The 16589-nt window shown below is 34.7% G+C and overlaps 3 long non-coding RNA genes across 7 annotated transcripts; 1 reads left to right on the forward strand and 2 right to left on the reverse strand.

Moving 5' to 3' along the window:
- Positions 1-3085: 3085 nt before the first annotated feature.
- LOC135087197 (uncharacterized) lies at positions 3086-5824 on the reverse strand. Of its 5 annotated transcripts, XR_010260709.1 has the most exons (4): positions 4853-5824; positions 4220-4515; positions 4006-4123; positions 3086-3510 (listed from the first exon to the last, which is right to left on the reverse strand). It is a non-coding gene; the product is annotated as an uncharacterized LOC135087197 (long non-coding RNA). The 5 variants fall into 5 exon arrangements; XR_010260707.1 differs by having other exon boundaries at positions 4006-4515; positions 5233-5824; XR_010260706.1 differs by having other exon boundaries at positions 4006-4515; positions 5182-5824.
- A 7007-nt stretch (positions 5825-12831) lies between these two features.
- LOC135086886 (uncharacterized) lies at positions 12832-15539 on the reverse strand. The gene is made up of 4 exons (XR_010260624.1): positions 15226-15539; positions 14995-15133; positions 14062-14120; positions 12832-13684 (listed from the first exon to the last, which is right to left on the reverse strand). It is a non-coding gene; the product is annotated as an uncharacterized LOC135086886 (long non-coding RNA).
- A 218-nt stretch (positions 15540-15757) lies between these two features.
- Positions 15758-16470, forward strand: LOC135087117 (uncharacterized). The gene is made up of 2 exons (XR_010260683.1): positions 15758-15950; positions 16228-16470. It is a non-coding gene; the product is annotated as an uncharacterized LOC135087117 (long non-coding RNA).
- The last annotated feature ends 119 nt before the right edge of the window (positions 16471-16589 follow it).

Raw genomic sequence — 16589 nt, forward strand, 5'->3', positions numbered from 1 at the left:
TTTTTACGTTAGAAGTCGTTGGTAAAATCAAATTTTGGCGGTTTGAAATGTCATTTTTATAAAAGTTAATGAAGCAAAGGCATCCCAAATCGTAGACCCTTTAAATAAAAAAATATCATTATTTGTTTGAATGCGATTTGTAAGATTGGTGGTTGATTTTATATCAGTAAATCTATTTATTCTAAGCGATAAAATTTCCATTTTATGGCACGATCACTATAAAATGTATTTCAAATAAAATACGTAGTATGAGGGTTTTCCGCGGCCATGCAAGTATGGTGGAGATTTAAGCTTGGTGTAAACTGTAGAATACTGTTGGTAGCGTTGATATTGTTGATATGCCTATCTGACTGCAGAAAAAAGAGAAAAAAACACAAATACTATGGAAAACACAGAACAACTGAAACGCCAGACCCATACACTAAAACAATATGTATGCAATTAGATGAAACTCTTCGAGGTAACTTGTATACTTTTTCCACTAAACTAAGTATTAGCTATTTACAGTGATTGAATCAAAATGATCTGTTTAGTCAGATTGTCCTTTTTATGCAGAGTAAATGTGAATACATACCTACCTGCTACAAAGGGGGCATTTAAGCTGGCTATGTGAGATTCCTCAGCCGATTACCACCCACTACATAAAACCTCCCGTTTACACTCATTAGGTTTGCTCTACGCTTAAGCAATGAGTAAAAGGAATTAGGACCTGCACCAGCAGAAGCACCCCTCCCAGTTTAGGAAGCACCTGGTTGAATGTCGTTTTAAACATCATCCTCTTCGTGCAAAAGCACGAAAATTGATGATCAGAGTAATTAGAGTAGAGTTTAAAAATAGATTGAGCCTAATCTTATTTTCTCATAGATTCTGAATTATCTTGAATTGCAGCAAAACACAAGTCCTGTTTCCTCAGACCTGACACCGGGCCTTGTCGCGCGGACATTCTCCAGTGGTATTTCGATGTGAAACAAAGAAAATGCTACCAGTTCTTTTGGGGGGGCTGTCAGGGAAATGGGAATAGATTCGAAAGTAAAGAGGATTGTTTGGACTATTGCCATCTTAATACTACTGCACAAACAGGTTAGATTAAGCAGCAACAAGTTACCTAATTTTCAAGATTAAGCCTACTCTAATTTACATGAGCATTTATTTCTTTTAGGTCGAATACCATACTTCTGTTCGCTGTCGTTCGACTTTGGCAATTGTTTTGGTCATTATAACCGCTGGTATTGGGATAGATTTGCCAAGTAAGTATTTCTTAAGAATGTAAGTAGGTAACTATGTTCTTACAAATTTAGAGCGTTAAATTAACGCATCTTAAACATAACTTATTTATAGAAAAGAAAAACAACAATAAGCAAAAGAAAACATAAAACATCCGGACTAGATAACAATTTATTTCGTAATTTACAGAACATGCAAGCGTCGACTTTACTCTGGTTGTGGTGGCAATCAAAATAATTTTGAAACCCGTAAGGAATGCTTAAAAACCTGCCTGAAACCGCCTAATAATACTATGCAAAATTTTCATCAATTCACCACATGCATACCTTACCACGTGGCAGAGCTTCAGTAATAAAGCTATGATAAACTTGTTGTATTATTTTTATAGTGCGAGTAAGGACATGACCTTTCGAATTATACCTAATTTGATAACTTACCTATACTAAGGAGGCCTTACTATCACTATCGGCCACAGTTTCTTCAGCTACCCCTTTCCGGTCATCCGTCTCGTTTTATCACCATTATTTTGCTGAGAGCGAGAGAAAAATCAGAAATAACTGGAACTGTGGCCTACTGTATACAGGATGGAAACGATAAGTGATCTCACTCTATTATTTTCAAACTATACAAGATATAGAAAAACTGATTACTGATCCTGAAAGTGTTTCACGAGCTCTTTCAAACGGTACTAATAATAAGTTACAAAATAAACTGGAACTATTTCATTTTATTCAATGTTTCCATTTTGAGTGCTTTTATTTCAGTTTTCAGCTTTCTCGCCGGAAATGCCGGAAATTATTCTTTTCATAAACTTTTTTAACAAGTTTTTTTTTTCTTTAACGGTGCAATGGCAATGCCAGAACTATTTTGAGGACTGAGCGCGGGAAACGTTAAACTGGTCGGGCGCGTTTTTGTTTCTCTTAGCTTTAAAATTAAAATTTATCTGTTGTAGTGATCAGAAGAGGTGTAATTAGTGTTTATATTTACTTGATTATTTATATATTGTGTAGTTAGTGTATAATTGCTGTATATTGGTAAGTCTTTAAAACTATTTAGTCGTCCAGATGAACGAGCCGCCTGACCCGGGGGAGGCTCCCCCGGCGGGCCACTTTGTGACTATCCCTGTAGATGCGAATACTTTTGCTCCCCTTTTAGGCCCAATGGTGGCTATTTCCAATGAGTCAGCTATGGACACGGATGGTTCTCCTGCAACTACAGCTAGAAAACGCTGCAGAGTTCACAAATGTAAAAATTGTAACAAACGTAAAAGGAAACATATTGGACAAGAAGTAAAGGAAAATGATTGTGCCTGCGATCTGCCCCCTACACCTACCATTTCGGAATCCCCCCCAAGTCCGGCAGCAAAAAAACATAATAAAATTAAAAATATTACGCAAACTAACTCCCAGCCTTCTGCCTCAACAATTACCGACTCACAACTTTCTTCAACCCCAGATTTTGGTAGAAAACTATATAATAGTACTGATGCCTCCCCTTATACCATACATGTTCAAAGAATTCAGACTTCCCCAGATGATGGCTCCACAATGCACTCAGTCTCCTTTGGCAAGTTTTTAAAAAAGAATGGATTTCAAAACATCATAAATGGTAGTGTTAAACAGATAGGACGAAATAAAATAGCGATGGCCTTCTCTGATTTCACAGCAGCTAATTCATTCCTAAACCATGACAGCCTATTGAAAAACAATCTGAAAGCATTTATCCCAACTTTTAATGTTACTAGGATGGGATTAGTGAGGGGAATACCAGCAGAATGGTCTCCAGAGGAGATCATATCCAATATTAACATTCCTATAGGATGTGGGGAAATTATTAAAGTAAGACGACTTAATTATAAAACCTTTATTAATGGTACACCAGTATGGAAACCGTCACAATCTGCTGTGATCACTTTCGACGGCCAGGTCTTGCCGAAGCGTATTTTTATTTGCTATAATGCACTTCCGGTGGAACTATATATCTTCCCTACCATACAGTGTTACAACTGTTGCCGCTTTGGCCACACAAAGGTACAGTGTCGGTCGAAACCACGCTGTTACAAGTGTGGTCATGATCACACTGGTGACTCCTGTATGGTGGAGGAAGATAACGCTTTTTGCTGCTTATGTTCCGGTTCCCATTTAGCCACCAGCAAAGCTTGTCCAGAGCTGTCTCGCCAGAAGCAAATAAAACATTATATGGCCCATAATTGTGTTTCATACGCGGAAGCCTCAAAGCTACATCCACCTGCCTCCAAATCCTTTGCGGATGTTGTTTCTGCCAGCCCTGCAAAAAACATTAAAGAAATTATACATCCCACTATTGCAAGTAATAACATTCCTACATCCAATTCCCACAAAAAAACTGTTTTTCTAAAACCACGTACACCTCCACCTCCCACTCAGGGATATGACAAACGAGCCCATCAGGCACTCATCAATGAATATACAATTCCATCTCCAAATAATGGCTGTGCATTTGATAACACTCCTACTGAGCAGATAAATCCTAGTTTTAGAGAAGTAACAAATTTACTTTTAACTTTAATTAATTTATTAACACAACCTAATAGTAGTTCACCGTCCAACGCTGCCTCTTTTTTAGATGTTTTAGTGAAATTTATTCAAAATGGCCCAAGTAAAGTTTCTCCAGTGGAACTGTCGTAGTTTGATAAGTAAGAAGAGTGAGTTTATACACTTACTCAATAAGTTTGAGCCTGTAGTTGTCGCCTTGGCAGAGACCTGGCTTAAACCAAATAATATTTGTAAATTTAAAAATTACCATTGCCTTAGAGAAGACAGACCTGATGGATATGGTGGAGTGGCTATTTTCATCAGGAACTCCGTCCCATTCTCTCCTGTAAATTTGCCTGTACATAGTGAAGATTTTTCTATTTTAGCTGTAAGTGTATGTAATATATGTATAGCCTCTGTATATATTCCACATCCCTCTTTGTCTATTATTAATGAAATTGATCAGATCATCTCTTCCTTACCAAGACCATTTTTATTATTAGGGGATTTCAACTCTCACCATCAGACATGGGGTAGTACAGTGTCAAACAATTATGGTGAAGCACTTCTTGATATAATTGACAGTAATAACCTCTGTACTTTAAATACTGGCTCTCCCACACGCCTCACAGCACCAAATCAAAATGTTAGTGCAGTTGACCTCTCCATTTGTACACCAAGTTTGGCCTCTTCCTTAACCTGGCGCACCCTGCCGTCCTCATATGGAAGTGACCATTTCCCTATTTTAATTTCCTTTCCATATAATAAACCTAAAGCACTGAAACATACATCTCAATTAAAACACAGGTTACCAGACAGTACTAGTGACACTTGGCTAACTTTTAAAAATTGTGTAGAAAGTAAAATATCTTCACTCCCAAATATATCATCTGATAACCAACTAGATTGTGCCAATGCTCTTACAAATATTCTGATCGAAGCAGCAAATGAAGTTTTCCCTCTAAAGGGAAATTTATCTAACAAAATTCCTTCACCCCCTTGGTGGGATTCAGAATGTACAGAAGCAATTAAACGCAGAAAAGAGATTGAAAAACAATATAAATATAATATGACTTCAGAGAATTTTGATTTAGTTATGTCTGTAAATAAAGAACCTCTAAATTATTGAAAAAAAAGAAATCTGAGAGTTGGAAAAACTTCTGTCTTTCTATATCCCCCAACACTCCTTCATCTATAGTTTGGCGTAGTATTAGAAGATTTAAATCTGTGTTTAGTGATATTTCTAGTCCATCAATACCAGAAACATTAGCTCATGACTTTTTAACCAAATTAGCTCCCCCTTGGGTACCACACAACATAGTCAGCGATGAGGCTTCCTCACACACAGTAAGTAACATGGCATTGGATTCAGACTTTTCCCTTTATGAATTAAAGGGAGTTGTGTCTAATACTAAAGATTCCGCCCCTGGGGCCGACGGAATACCATATTCTTTCTTTACTCATCTCAGTGACAACATTTTAGGTTATTATTTACAGCTCATCAATTCATTTGTAAACACAGGAACTCTCCCGTCAGAATGGAAAACACAAGTAGTGTTGCCAGTGTGTAAACCGAATAAACCCCTATCTGACGCTTCTTCATATCGCCCTATAGCCTTATCATCCATCCTATTAAAACTAATAGAACATCTTATTAAAAATCGTTTAGAGTGGCATTTTGAAAGTAAAGGCTTAATATCGGATAGTCAGTACGGTTTTAGGAAAGGAAAATGCACATTGGATAGCATCAGTATTTTTATTTCTGACATCCGACTAGCATTCACTAATAATGAATCTGTACTTGCAACTTTTTTGGATATTTCCGCCGCATATGATAATGTACTTATAGACGTTTTAAAACAGAAACTTTTAGCCCTTCAGGTTTCTTGGAAATTTACAAATTTCATCCTAAATGCTTTATATGGCCGTAATATCTCTCTAACTGGTTCTGATATGATAGATACACGATCAGTTTGGAAAGGCCTGCCGCAAGGCTCTGTTCTCAGCCCACTATTATATAATGTTTATACATATGATTTAGATTCTAGCTTATATGATAATATTAAAATTCTGCAATATGCGGATGACCTATTAATTTATACCGATAATAAATCTGTTGAAGACGCCTGCAGCTCTATTACGGCCACTCTAGATCTTCTAAAAATATGGATGGAAAAAAATGGGTTGGAAATATCTGCTTCCAAAAGTGCTGCTGTTATTTTTACTAGAAAACGAGCTCCGCCACCAATCCAAGTATATTACAATAACATTACTATTCCATTAAAGACATAAATTTTTAGGTTTAGTTCTTGACTCAAAACTCACTGGCAGCTCACATTGTGAATATGTTGTAGGTAAATGTGAACGTCTTTTAAATTTACTAAGGTGTTTGGCTGGTGTATGGTGGGGTGCTCATCCCTTCTCATTAAAACTTGTATACAACGCCCTTATCAGATCAGTATTAGATTACGGAATGTTTTTATTAGAGCCCGGAAGTATTACAAGTTTCAAAAATCTAGATAAAATACAGTCAAAGGCTTTAAGAATAGTTACAGGCGCAATGAAATCCAGTCCCATAAACGCACTCCAAGTAGAGTGTTGCGACTCACCATTAAGGTTGAGACGCCAATTACTCTCAGATAAATTTTTATTCCGCATAATACAATTTGATAACCATCCACTTGTAGCTAAACTTCAAACTCTATCCGATATGATACCGAATTCAAGTTATTGGGCAAATAAAACATTACCTTGTTTAATTATTAGTTTCCGGAAATTCTCTTCATTGAGTTCTCCAACTCATCGTTCTAATTATCTTCCATTATTTAACTGTAGTCTAGAGTCTCTTCTAACTCCGCCAATTATACACTATCTCCCTATTGAAAAATCAGACAGAAATGCAGTTTATTATTTCAACTTAATTGTTGATTCAGAATTCAATGATTTCCACCATATTTACACCGATGGCTCCAAACATTCTGTTGATACCTGCACTGGCGTTGGAGTTTATCATTCACAGTACAACATTGTTCAAAAAATTAAATTACCTCCTGAATCCACCATATTCACTGGAGAATGTTTTGGACTATTTAAAGCCGTGGAATATATTACAATAACAAAACTAAAAAAATCTGTTGTCTTTACAGACTCAAAAAGTGCCTTACAAGCTCTAGAAAGGTTCCCATTTAAAACTAAAACACAATTTCCAATAATATACCAAATTAGAAGTGCTCTTTATGATTGTTTTTTGAAAGGACTTACTGTACATTTTGCTTGGATTCCCAGTCACAGAAACATCAGGGGAAATGAAATATCTGATCGGCTAGCAAATGAGGCAGTGCATTGTGGAGACTTGTTCCCCTATCTGAATTATTCTCACGACTTAGTGACGTTACCTAAACTACAATATATACAGAAATGGCAAGAAGAATGGGAGGATAGTAGTGTAACTAAAGGGAGAACATTTTTTAAAATTCAACCAACAATTCCGTTGAAGCCATGGTTCTTCAAAACTAAATTTAACAAGATGGAAACATCCATCATTACAAGAATGCGTTTAGGACATACTTGCACACGTGCTCATCTATATAAACTACGCATTATTAATGACGAAATGTGTGAGTGTGGGATAGAGGTCGAGGATCTCAATCATATTCTCTTCACTTGTCCTCGTTACAGTAACCGAAATGTCCTCCTGAACTCATTAATCTCTCTCCATATTCCGTTCCCAACCTCTATAGTATGTCTACTATACTTAAACTGTATAAATGTATATAAATGTATTATTTCATACTTAAATTTCAATAGTATTAAGATATAAACCTGTTGTTCTTGTATTTAATATTTTAGTCGTTATGTATTTAGTACTAGTAGTAGTTACCTATATCCTATGTCCTCTCCTGATCCTAATTTCCTAAATTTAAATCCGTTGCCGAAAATATTTTAATCTCCCCGTTTCCCCGTTTTACTCGACTCTGGCACGGCGCATACTGCGCGGATTGCCATTAAAAAAAAAAAAAAAAAAAAAAAAAAAAAAAAAAAAAAAAAAAAAACTATTTTGAGAAAACTAAAAACGTCATTTTGACAGATCTGACATTTATCGTTGTTTTGCCCGTAGATAGAGGATAGAGTATAGATAAGCTACTAATTAAAAAAAAAAATTAGAGTGAGAAAGCTTATATGTCAGATAAATATGGGAGAGCAGGACAAAACATTTTTTTCTGTCTCCGCTTGCGTATCGGTTTTTTATGTTTGCCACCATTTGCTCACAGATGAGACAGGGACAGATAGGAAACGGCCCTATGATTGGTCCGTTCATAGTAAAAGTTCCGGCATCTATGGACTTCCATTGGGTAGCGCTAAAAAAAAAAAAGATCATAACTTTTTAATAACGACTGCCTTAGCGACGTTGCAGTACCGCTTTAATATATTTTATAACGGGTAACGTTACCGCACCAATAACGGTACGGATACATTATTATTTCAAATTATTTATAGAAATAAAAAACCATAAAAAAAGTTATATTAAAAAATTTATTTCATAAAAATACAACTTAAAAACAAATGCATACAACTATCGACAAAATTACAAAGGTGGTCCTATCTTTTGAGCACTTGAGTCTGAACATGAAGTACATCTTAGAATTATCTACACGTCCGAAGATAAATACCAACCGGATGATTTCTTATTCCGTAAGGAAAATTACAAAATAATAATGGAATAAAAAATCATCCGCTTAACTCGATAATTATAAGTAAGCACCATAAACTTAGGAAACTATGAAATACTATTAGTAAGTAAAACTATACAGCCATTAATTCACAGAATCATCAACTGCGGGTTTTTAAGAAAAATAAAAGAAAACCTACCGCGCCAATAGAAAATAAAGTCTGGTTGGGCTTTATTTTCATCAATAACATTGAGACTGAACTATTTATGAACATAATATTTAGTAACTAGCTGTTGCCCGCGGCTTCACACGCGTATAATTTAGTTTGTCAAATATCGTCATAAATTATAGCCTATACAGGGTGGAATTTTGTAATGCCACCTGGAGGGAAAGTACTCTTAATACTGTAGATAGAAAAAAATATCTCAAATGAAACATTCCTTTATTTTTGTAAAGAGCATTCAAAGATTTTCGAAAAATTTTGCGAAAATTCACCACCATACCATACAATTTTCCGTAAATAATTACAATAATTTAAGATTTCACCTTATACTTAACTTTAACGATCGGTACAATAAAATAAAGGGTGTAGTTTTTTCGCAGATTTTAGTTGGTTCGATTCCCGGGTGTGGCAAGCTAAGTTTTGGAAATCTTTGAATGCAGTTCTATTTCTTTTAAAAAATAAAGAAATGTTTTCTTTGACTACAATTTTGTATCTACAGTATTAAGAGTACTTTACCTCCGAGTGGCATTACAAAATTCCACCATGTATGTTAGTTATTTTGGGTTTTAAAGTATAATACTGCAAAGTTTCATCAAAATCCGTTCAGTAGTTTTTGCGTGAAAGAGTAACAAACATGTTAACGTCCAGATTCCAGACATCCATACAAACTTTCGCATTTGTAATATTAGTAGGAAGTAGGATTTGAGTAAATCTATCTTTAATTGCCAAGTAAGTAAATGTTAAAGATTCTTAGTTAATTTATCTCTGTTTGAGTCAATTTTAGTCATAAAACCCATTATTACAATAAAAATTAAGCCCGGGATGAACCTTAGAGAATTAAACCTCCTCTATGAATGGGATGAACACTGGTTTAAAATTACAATTCCATACTAAATGTCAATTTTACCTAGAGTTTAACTTTTTGTAATAAATAGGTACCCACCATTGAAGCCAACAGAACAGAATAATATAATTATTAACTTTTTGCAATAATTGTTTACAAAATTTCAAGCGAGCGAACATTTCTATTGTCGCAGACTATAAATCCTACTAATATTATAAAGGTCAAAGTTTGTGTGGATGTTTGTTACTCTTTCACGCAAAAACTACTGAACGGATTTGGTTGAAAATTTACAGTATTATTATTTGTAACCCAGATTAACATAATAGGGTATCGTTCGTTCGTTCGTTTCAGCCAAATGACGCCCACAGGGTATAATTTATGCCAATCTGTGGCACTAAATTTCATGCGGGTGAAGCCGCGGGCAAAAGCTATTTATAAAATATAAATGGTACCTAATTAATTTATAAAATATAAACGCTGTTTACAATAAAAATGATGATTACCTGTAATTGCGTAACACTAGACAGCCATTAACAAAATGAATCATATTTACCGTATTTGCATGTTTATAAGAAACTAGCTGACCCGGCGAACTTCGTACCGCCAGTAAAAATCCAGTTTTAGCGTATCTTCATTAGGGAAAATGAAGGATTCTAATTGTGAAATAATTTTTCAAATTGGTCCAGTACTTAGTTTCGGAGCCTGTTCAATATAAACAAACAAACAATCATATGTCCCCTTATACCTAAGTAAAATTTGTGTAGAAAAAAATATACTACGATTTTCTTTAACTTGCGTAAAACTACAAAAGACCTACTTAACAGTACAATTTTCCATAATAAATTATGGTATTAACAAGTAATTATCAGTTTCCAAAAAGTGAATAATGTACTGCAAGTTTCTAAGAAAAAAAAAGACGACAATAAAATTTACCCTAATAGATTTATAAATTATTTGTTTATACAACAACTACGATTTTCTTTGACTCAAGTAAAACTATACAGCCATTAACAAAGAAATTCACAATAAGTACATTCTTGAGGCAAAAATAACAAAAAACTTTAGTTGAAAAAACTATACACTGGGCCGGAATCTGAAACAATATGAATTACATTATTATGATTCTAATTACAAATCATAACAGACTGAAGAAGCTGTTTATAATAATAGAAAAAGAACTCAAATTGGCGACTTGTATCCACTGTGTGCACGTGATGTCTGTCGACGCTTATTCCATTCATATTAAACCAGATTAAATTTGGTGTAACATTTACAATATTATTAAGGATAATACTACTACATACTGGGTGATTCTTTTAGGTGTTGCCATTTTTTTATCATTAGACTCACTCAGAATTATTAGTAACTTAATCGATTAACGTAAAGAGCAGATTTTTTTATTTATTTCATAATTTATTATTATCAAAACCAGCATGCGTGAACTTATCCATGAAATCACAGTCATTATGGCGCACGAAAATAAACCTTATAGCCTTTACAACTTAAGGTATAAAATATGCACACGCGCATTTTCAACAGATTATAGCGCAGTAGCGTAGTCAATACTGCGTTACCGCAACATATTTATGAACAGCTTATGATTACATTTGTCTGAATTTGTTTTAGATTTGTATGATCGTTAAAACACTTACAATATTTTTTAAAATTGGCACTGTGCTTATATTTATGAACTCGACTGTACATAATTTATACAGTGTGAGTCACGTTAAAGTGTACATATGAAAATAGATGAAACTAGACCTATTTTTATCGACAAAAAAGAGGTAAAAAAAATTTTGAGATTTTTTTTTAATCTTTTATAGAATTTTTTTTCTTCCAATTACTTATTGTAAAGAAAACGTAATAACTTTCAAACTAAGCGGTATATCCTGATAAAATAAAAACAGTAATAATGCTAAATAACAGGCGATACTAAAAAAATACATAAAATACATAAAAAATGCCAACAAATAATAAAAAATGACACTTTTTGAAAAAAATCTGCTTTTAAATTCGTGTTTTTTTGGTAATTTGATAAATTTCTCCAAAAAATGCCCCTATAACCGGTGGTTTTTATTACTTTGTATTATTCTCTATCGCATTACCTTCGTACAACCAGAAATCGCATGTCTCTATCCCTATCACAACGTTTGCAATGATCGTTTGAACTAAGCCTCTCCGGGCGCGCCATTCAACGCTTCGTTAACAACGAAACTGAAAATGGCTCTAGATTTGTAATTTTGATAAAGACAAGTTAGATTTCAAATAAAAACAAAAGATTTCGAAGTAAAATAATCATTTTAGTTAAAATTAAAATTGTCTCTACCTGTAGCGGAGAATAATGTTGTGGCAGGCCTTTGTTCAAACGATCATAGCAAATGTTGTGATAGGGATAGAGACATGCGATTTTTGGTTTTACAAAGATAATACGATAGAGAATAATAAAAAGTAATAAAAACCACCTGTTATAGGGGCATTTTTTGGAGAAATTTATCAAATAACCAAAAAAACACGAATTTAAAAGCAGATTTTTTTCCAAAAGTATCATTTTTTATTATTTGTTGGCATTTTTTGAGTATTTTATGTATTTTTTTTAGTATCGCCTGTTATTTAGCATTATTACTGTTTTTATTTTATCAGGATATACCGCTTAGTTTAAAAGTTATTACGTTTTCTTTACAATAAGTAATTGGAAGAAAAAAAATTCTATAAAAATTTAAAAAAAAAACTGAAAAAATTTTTGACCTCTTTTTTGTCGATAAAAATAGGTCTAGTTTCATCTATTTTCATATGTACACTTTAACGTGACTCACACTGTATTTAAATGATATTATTGAACGTTTGTCAAACCTACCAAATTTGGTGCTGTATGATTGGGGCAGTTTTTTCACTCGATACCTTCATTTTCTTGATCGTTGACTAGGCAAAATAAATATGTGGCGCAATAGCTCATACGCTTTCGGGCTCCGTTTTAAAAAAAAAACAAAGAGTCCACCTTTTGTTTGTATGTACCGCCTCTTGACTTACTTCACTGCAACAGTCAACTACTTTACTACAACAGTCCTCCATCTCGGTCTCCATCTCAGTCCTCAGTCGGTGAGATAGTGGCGCCCTCTTGTCAATGTCAATGTCTTGTTTAATGTTTTGTTTTTTGTATTTAAAATGTTGGTTGGAGAGGCACCCGCTGAAAACCAGCGTCGGGGCACGCGTGCATGCACGCGTGGCTCGATTAATGCTGAGCGGGCGCCTTTTTGGCACAAAATATTATGCGTGTATAGTTTTAAGTCCCTTTGTTCTGTTTTTGTTTTCTTTTGTGTCAAATAAAGTTTTTCTTATTCTTATTCTTATTCTTATCTCGTTCGGTCTTGAGCTTCTCGCTTGATCTCGCTCCAGGTTTTGCCGATCTTCTTCGCCTCGTCCGCTACAGTGCGCCGCCAAGTTTGCCTGGGTCGACCACGTTTGCGTTTTCCTTGGGGATTCCAATCCAGAGCCTGCTTAGGGATGTGATCGGGGTCCCTTCGGAGTGTGGCCAATCCAGTTCCACTTGCGGCGCTTGATCTGCTGGTCGATCGGAATTTCGTGGCAGCGTTCCAATAGCTCGACGTTGGAGATTTTCTCGGGCCAGTATATGCCGAGAATTCGGCGAAGGCAGCGGTTGATGAAGACCTGCAGCTGGTGCGAGATAACCTTGGTGACCTTCCACGTTTCACACCCATAGAGCAGAACGGATTTAACGTTGGACCCGAATATTTTGATCTTGACCCTTCGGGTCAATTTCCGTGACTGCCATATGGGGCGAAGTCGTGCGAAGGTAACTCTGGCCTTGGCAATGCGCGAAGTGATGTCCTCTTCGGTACCTCCAGTTTCTGACACGACGCTCCCGAGGTAGGTGAAATTGTGGACTCGTGCCACATCCTCTGCACCAATCCGTAATGGCGTGCAATTTCTCACACCAGATCGCATCTCTTGGGTCTTCCGGCAGTTAATTTTGAGCCCTGTGATACCCGCTTCTCGATGTAGGTCATCAAGTTTGGACTGCATATCGCGATGCGTGTGGCTCAGCAAACAGAGGTCATCGGCATAATCTAAGTCTTCTAAGACTCCGATTATACCCCACTCTATTCCACGCCGTTGGTCTTGAAATGCGCGATTCATGACTCCATCCAAGACAGTACCGCTTCTGCTTGATGAGTTTATTTGCAAGCTGAACCTGAAATAATTAATAACAATAGTATAATACATGTATTAATCATATTATAAACGCTTTCTTAAAATTAATTATCTACTTTGAAAAAAGCATCAAAATGAAACTGAAATACTTAATATTAATAATTGTAGAAGAATACTAGCGGCCGCCCGCTACTTCGTACGCGTGGATCCCGTTTTTTCCCGCTAATTCCCGTTCCCGTGGGAATTTCGAGAATTCCTTTCTTAGTGCACCTCTACGGTACCTAAGCTACGTCCCTTCCAAATTTCAAGTGCCTACGTTTAGACGTTTAGGCTGTGCGTTGATATGTCAGTCAGTCAGTTTCTCCTTTTATGTAATTAGATTTGAAATTTAATAAATTAAATACATTATTATGATACCTTAGGACGCAGCAATAATATTATCCATAATGTGGCTCTGATGTAGATGGCAGGAGTTTCTGAAATATTTTAATAAACCATAATTAAAATTTATTACATAATTAAAAAATTAGCATAAAATAAACCTATAAAATTAATTAAGTATGATGGTATAACCTGTGGTATAACTATCTAAAATTAATTTAAAAAGATAGTTTTGTAAGATAGAATACTGCAACCTTTACTAAATATAAAGTATATTGGAAAAATCCTGTAAAACTTAATGTACAATTAATTATCAAACAAAACAATATAATTTAAATAACTTTAGACTTTTAGAAAGTTTTCTTTGCAGAACAAAATTAAATGTTCATCATACCTAATAAATACTGCTTACAAAACATTACAAAAGAAAAATTACTATCACAAAAAATCTGTTTAAATTACCTACATATTGAAATTATAAATTATGTTCGAAGAATATTGTAGGTGAATTTCAATTTAAAAGTACTTAGGTATATTTACAACTAAGTTGAACACAGCATTATCTAGCAACAACATTGAATTGAAGTTATCTCTATTAGCAGCTAGAAAGAAAAAAAAATTAACAATCATCTATTGCAACATTCTGTATTTAAATCTTAAATGTTAAAATTAATGTTTCAATTTTTAGTGGTAAGTTACTGTGTTAATAAAATAATTTATGTAGGGTGCCTAATCCAAACAAATAGAATAAGGATAATTTGTTTTACTGATATGTAGTAAAATATCTCTTTCTATTTTAGTTTTATTGACTAAGTAGATTGATCTTCAAATAAAAGTAATGCTTATTAAGAACATTGTTTACTTTTTTAGTCAAATTAAAAAATTAAAATATCTTTATTCGTATAGACTAATTAAATTAGTACTTGCAAAACACTTTATGGTTGAATCTAGGTATATACTTTAACTTACTGGATGACCTGATCAGCAACAGCTTGGATGGTCGCCGAGATGTTATTATCTTCATGGATGAATAAAAAATAGGACATCCATTCATCATAACCAATAGATTGTTTTGGATTTATTTATCCTCAAAATGTGATTGGCAGACCTGAAACAAAAATCAGTCAGTTCAGTCCTAAAGAAATTGCAGCAAACTTTATAGCAATTTGGAAGGTTGTTTAATAACCTAAAATCACTTGCCTTTCTTTGACGAAGTTGCTCCTTTGTCATAGATCCTGATAAAGGATTTGCAGGCAGGAAGTACTGCATCTGTCTCATCTGTGTACTGCATCCTTAGAGCCTGCAATGCTTCATCACGTGCCAGGGAAAAAACCCTGGACTTGGTGGACGAGCAACTGGTCACGATGCATTTGGTGATAATGTGAAATGTATAAAATGACCATTATGAGCAATGAAAATTGCTATTTTGTTTGCATTTATTTCCAAATATTTCGGAATCAAGATTTTTTCAACTCGGAATTTCGATAAGAATTGAGTGAATGATTGATTGATTGAATGAATGAGCGAGCGAATTCAGCGAATGAATGAGTGGATACTGTCCTGTCAATGTCATTAAAATGACAGTTGACATAACGGATGCTCTTTTTTTTTAATTGGCCTAATCCTACAGGCTATGTTCGCTGAGATTACGTGGATGCCTGTGGATGCCCCTAGAAATGACATTTGACTAACCATCTGTCAAACACTATGGCGTTTCCACCCCGTGCATTTGCTTTGGTGGCAGACAATTGCGTGGTGTTTTGATGTTTTTCATCAATTTATAGTGATTTCATGTCAAATAAAACAATCAGAACATTGTTCTACACAGTATTTTGTGTGATTTCGTTTGCAGTAATGGTGAATTGTTGTATAATTGGTTGTAAAAGCCGTAGTGAACGAAAAGAACCAAACATAACCTTTCATCGGTAAGTAGCATTTTTTCGCTATTATATGGTAACTGAAGGTAATAAACATTAAGAAAACGATTGTTTGATGTTACCGAAATGTAAGTTTTCTCGTAATTATGTTAAAAATTTGATTATTCTAAACCTATAAATTGGGTATTAACCGACTGGAGTGAAAGTCATCATGTGCCAGAAGATTCATTATGATAATACATGTAATCTGTCATTAGTCGGGTTATAAGCCGCTGGGGATACCAGCAGGCCTAGTCAATATTCCCTCATGTATTTTTGTTTTTAGATTCCCGAATGAACCAAGTTTAAGAAATAAATGGACGGAGTGTACGGGCCGAGTACATTGGCATCCAAGTCAACATTCTCGAATATGTTCCAGACATTTTGAATCCAGATGCTAAAGTATCTGAAAGTTCGAATACATCATGCAGCTAAAAAGCTTTCAGAAAAGTCTGATATCGTCAGGAATTTTTAAAACAAATTAATTTTGTTTAAGGGTCAGTGATACTGATTAAAGTATTATATTAAAGTGGTTTTTTATTTAAATCCTCAAAAACTCAGTTTAACCTCTTAAATATAGAAAAAAGCTTGCACGCACACGCCATCAATCAAGTCCATCCAGTTGTTTAAGCGTAAAAAGGTAAACAT

The sequence above is a fragment of the Ostrinia nubilalis genome, chromosome Z (assembly GCF_963855985.1).
Source record: "Ostrinia nubilalis chromosome Z, ilOstNubi1.1, whole genome shotgun sequence".
Classification (NCBI taxonomy): domain Eukaryota; kingdom Metazoa; phylum Arthropoda; class Insecta; order Lepidoptera; family Crambidae; genus Ostrinia; species Ostrinia nubilalis.